The following is a 5370-nucleotide window of genomic DNA, read 5'->3' on the forward strand; positions in this document are numbered from 1 at the left end:
ATACGGTTTTTCACTGTAAATTTTACAATGAATTGTTATTTTTCACTTCCAAAAACTGTGAATTTAACGGTATTTTACCGTAAAATTACATTAAATGTACCATTAGATCTATTACAGTTATTCACCGTATATAGTATGGAAACTTTCTGTAAACCAATCAACAGTTTTTCACCGCAGCATTTTTACAGTCTTTTACTGTTAAAATCACGGTCATTTTTTACAGTGTAGCCTACTCTCTGCTGTCTCAGACGATGACATCTTTGTCTTGTGTCGACCAGACGGCCACTGTAGCTTCTCCGAAAGAGAGGGGTGTGCGCCGTTAGTTGCAGTTCGCAACCTCACCACAGATGCCACTAAAATTTACACACTGCACCTTTAAACCCTTTGCCAATTGAGCAAAATGCCATTAAGATGAATGGGAATGCTAATGGATACATTTCTCCATTAATACTCCTTAGGCCTTGAGTGAAAGTATCGAAAAAAATTAACATTAAAAATCAAACTTGCAAACGCTCTCACAGCAACATACATATATCTTTAATAAAAATCCAGACTGCCAGAAAAAGTCAAGGGTCAAGAACATGGCTGATGAAAAGCTTAAATAAGTCTGACAGTATCTTTCATTTCTTCTGTGCCACATTGACAATAATCATCTGAAACAAGTCTTTGAAGTAGCCTCAAATGCGCTTGATCTGAGCAACCTCCATTATTTAAAGGCTTGCTAAACTTTGCTTTCTCCTCAAACACGGCGAACAACACAACAGCATTGAATCTAAATGTAAAAAGCTCTGGCAGAAGTGTTTATTTATGAAAAAGGCATCTCTCTGAGTGGTTTGCTCGTTGGAAATGCGCTCTCGGATGATGACCTGTTCTGTGGTTATTTTAATGAGACTCCCAAGTCAAGGCGTCTTCTTTCATTCAGTGCTGAGGAAATGAAGGAAACGAGTTGGAACATGAATGGTAACTCACTTCAATATTTAGCCGTCTCACTCTCTCTGATCTGCTTATTAAGAGCACAATTACCACAGACTCAGTGAACTCAGTTGAATAAGAATGCGTGATTGTTTTTTTCCTCTGACAGTGAGTGTAATCTCTTCAAAAGCACTGCACATCATTAGCTTCTGCTCCAGAGACGTGTATTTTGTACAGGCAGCGGATTTTGTTTCACTGAAACAACTGTTTCAAGCCCAAGGGACAACTTTAACATGGGGTTAAATTTCTATATCACTCACTATACATTAAAAACAACACATAAAAACAAAAAAAATAATTTGTTATTTTCTTTACTTACAAACTGTAGCCCACCCTCAGGCAACTCGGTGCAACACATGCTAAATCACTGGCACATGACCTGCAACCATTCCTGGACGACTGCCATTGACTACAAGCTGGAATGGAAGTGATAAAACATTGAACTGTGGGAGGTAGTACCTGAGCTAGCGAGCTCTGATTTTTGCACACAGGAAGTTATTGCAAGAGAATAACAAATATACCCATTTTCAATGGCCCCTTTGCCTTTGACATTATATTATTATACTCACTAATCATTACAACTTATTAGATGAATAATATTAGATGACTCTTGGATTAAATGAATAAATAGATAAATACAAAAAACAAACAAAAACCTTTTAAAACTTTTAAGTAAATAGATAAATTGATAAATTGATAGATAGAAAATAGATAATAAAAAATTATAAATACTTTTAATCCAATTAGAAACATTAAAATAAAAAATATATTTTAAAACAAAATTAAATAAAATAAAATATTAAAATAAATAAATAAATTAATAAGTATTAGATAACTTCTAGGTTAAATAAATACATAAATAGATAAATAGAATACAAATTAATTTGTTTTTATTTCATTTATTCTTATTTAGTTAAAAAAAAATAAAAAAAAATTGGTAAAACATTAACAACCATAACTTGTAGGAAGCAAATAAGGAATCCTTAAAAGAACAGCAAAAGATGACAAACACATATGAGTCATTTGCTTGTTTGTTTGTTTGTTTTAATTTAATTTTATTTCAAAATATGCTTATTGAGAGGTTTTAAATTAATGTATAATTGTATTATCTATCAATTCATATATTTATGTATTTATTTATTTTAATATTTAAGTTTTGTTTAATAAATGCTTATTTTTTTAATTAATTTATTTATTTTATCTAGGTGTCTAATACTTATTTTTTTACATGTTTAATTTGTTTTTATTTTCATTTCATTTTATTTTAAAATATTTACATTTAATTATAATTTATTTATACTTTTTTATTATCTATCTGTCAGTTTATCTATTTATGTATTTGTTTATTTTGAATGTTTTACCTTTTTTTTTTTACTAAATAAGAATAAATTAAATTATAATGAATTCATTTGAATTCTATTAATCTATTTATGTATTTATTTCACCTAGACGTTATCTAGTACTTATTTATTTGTTTATTTATTTATTTTAATGTTTTATTTTATTTAATTTTGTTTTAAAATATTTTTATTTTAATGCTTTTAATTGGATTAAAATATTTATAATTTTTTATTATCTATTTTCTATCTGTCAGTTTATCTATTCATGTATTTGTTTATTTTTAACATAGACACCAGTAACTTTCTAAAACTGTCTTGGCACAATAGATTCAGCCCATGATATAAAGACCAGAGCAATCGATCGAAGAGAACCAAAGCTTAAGGAATGATAAGAACTGTGATAAATGCAGTACTAAAGCCACAGTGTATTCAGGGATATAGTAATATAGTGCTACTTTTACAGAAGGTTCACAAGTTATTCTATCCTCGATTCATTCAGAATTCTCCATTTTTGAAAACTTGATTTATAATTAAAGCAAACCATACTTTGAAAAGAAAGAAAGAAAAAAACAGGAAAAAACAGACTCATTTGCAAATCAAAAAATGTAATTACTTTCAAAGAGGCTTTGAATGGAGCATTCCTTTTCCTGAGAAGACACTCTGTTTGGTCCTGATAGGAACAGAGCTTAATTTGAAACTAAAACACTTTGATCACTGATGCATGCTCAGTCGGCATAAGCTTTAGTCCATAAAATGGCTTAGTTTCTCTTTATGAAAGAAATTAGGTAGTATTTTACAAATGACAACAGTGATAACCAGTGATTAGCTGGTTTTGTTTGGTATTAATCTCAGTAAATCCAGAGAGCGGTAAATATCAGCCTTTAAGGAATAATTAACAAAAAATAGCTACAACTACCTGTATATTTTTTCAGTTTAATGGCAGCAGCATGATGTTTTCAAAAATAAAATAGCAACAAGCCATTTTTTTCCCATCTAGTTTCCACTGTACATGCTCAGATAATCTGGTCTACAACCCTCACACAAACAACAACAACAACAACAAAAATCTCCCCACAAGGTCAAAAATGTCAGGTATGTCACACACACACACACATACACACACACACACACACACACACACACACACACACACACACACACACACACACACACACACACACACACACACACACACTACCTACCTACCTACCTACCTATCTATCTATCTATCTATCTATATATATATATATATATATATATATATATATATAGATGCACCGATGTATTTTATAATAGCACATTGCCTAAAACCACTATTTACCTCATTTTTCTAGGACAGAAGAAAGCAAAGTGACATCATTAGAGCAGGTACAGTGCTCTTGAATTATTGCTTGACTTTATCCATTTTCTGTGATGTACTGAAGCACCCAAAGAGTACAAAAGCTCTTACATGGATAAGTTAGAGAATAATTTGACTGGAACTAATTTATTTATTGAAACGACAGAATGATATAGCACTGCTCCAGTGGAAGGGGGATGAGGCAGGTACAGATCAGGCAACTGGAACATTCAAGAATAAATGACGGTGAGGAACGAGAGACGGGGAAAAACAGCCTCCACTGACACCCACGAGTAAAAATTAATTATTAACAGGTTTGGCGAGTACTGGTGTGTTCAAATCATGTTAGAATTACCATAATTATGAGCTTCAACCAGGCACGTCTTTGTCAAATTTGTAATTATATGGTGCAAACTATAAATTTTATGAAAGCATCGACTTCTCTAATTATAACAGCTTCAACTGTAAAAAGAATACCACTACAAATACATTAATGTATTAATAAAGAATTTTTACTGAAATATTATTTTTAATTATTCTTTTGTGACTTGTTTTCCAGTTAAAATATCTAAAGATTCTTAAATCTATTAAATTTACCAGAGAAGCAACAATGCATAAGACATTTGGGCTTTTTATTTGTATCTTAAAGCTGCAGTCTGTAACTTTTTTGGTCAATTTTTGAGCAAGTACATAACCAGCCGGTGTTCAAAACTACCTCCTTACCTTAGCCCAATTCACAATGGTAAGCTTGTAATAATGTTTTATATGGATGCACCAATACCGATACCGATACGTACTCGTAAAAATACCCCCGATACCAAAGACTGATACCTCACGTGACATAACTGACAGAATTTTCCGTGCACAGATACACAGGCGGCTGCAGCAGAAACAATGTCAGCCTCAGAGGTGTGGAAAATACTTCAAAATTAATGATGACAACACACACATTGCGAACTGCATGCTTTCAATCATTTGTTATCGATTAGTGAAGACAGGATAGGCGGAATCGCGCTAAATGACACAGACCAGAAGCGCGTGCTCTCTCTCTTTCTTCCACGCAATCCCAGTTCTCTCTTAGACAGCGTGCGATCAGTTCTCCTTGCGCCTGAATGGTCAAATGCACACATAGGGCCCTATTTTAACGATCTAAACGTAAAGTGTAAAGCGCACGGCGCAGGTGCACTCAGAGCGTGTCCAAATCCACTTTTGCTATTTTAACGACGGAAAAACGGTCCGTGCGCCGGGGCGCATTTTTAAAACGGGTTGTCCCTATTCTCTTAATGAGTAATGGGCGTAACGTTCAATAAACCAATCAGAGTGTCATCTCCCATTCCCTTTAAGAGCGAGATGCGCTCGCGCCATGGCGGATTGCTATTTACATGGCGTACACGCGATGAGTCAGTTAATATATATATATGTGTGTATTGGCACGATTATTCAATTAATTAGCCATCATTATAAGTAGTAATAAGCTGAATTGAAAATAGGTAGCCTAATTCTAATACACGCAATGACTATTCATCATTACATCTTTATATTTATGTACACAATAATATTCTTTTACACTGTAATCCTTTTGTTTTTAATATTTGGCATGTTTGTGTGATGCGCATCCCTGTGTGTAATAAGCAAAGTCAACGCGCACTGTGGACGCGCCCAGAGGCGCAGTTTCTACCAACGCACTCTAACAAAAAAATATTGCGCCATTGACTTTAG

The 5370-nt window shown here is 33.0% G+C and overlaps 1 long non-coding RNA gene across 1 annotated transcript; it reads left to right on the forward strand.

Annotated features, from left to right (window-relative positions):
- Window positions 1-229: 229 nt before the first annotated feature.
- Window positions 230-4737, forward strand: LOC125262845. Its single transcript, XR_007183632.1, has 4 exons — window positions 230-1424; window positions 3310-3404; window positions 3647-3680; window positions 3818-4737. It is a non-coding gene; the product is annotated as an uncharacterized LOC125262845 (long non-coding RNA).
- The last annotated feature ends 633 nt before the right edge of the window (window positions 4738-5370 follow it).

Source organism: Megalobrama amblycephala, linkage group LG2 (genome assembly GCF_018812025.1).
Source record: "Megalobrama amblycephala isolate DHTTF-2021 linkage group LG2, ASM1881202v1, whole genome shotgun sequence".
NCBI lineage: Eukaryota > Metazoa > Chordata > Actinopteri > Cypriniformes > Xenocyprididae > Megalobrama > Megalobrama amblycephala.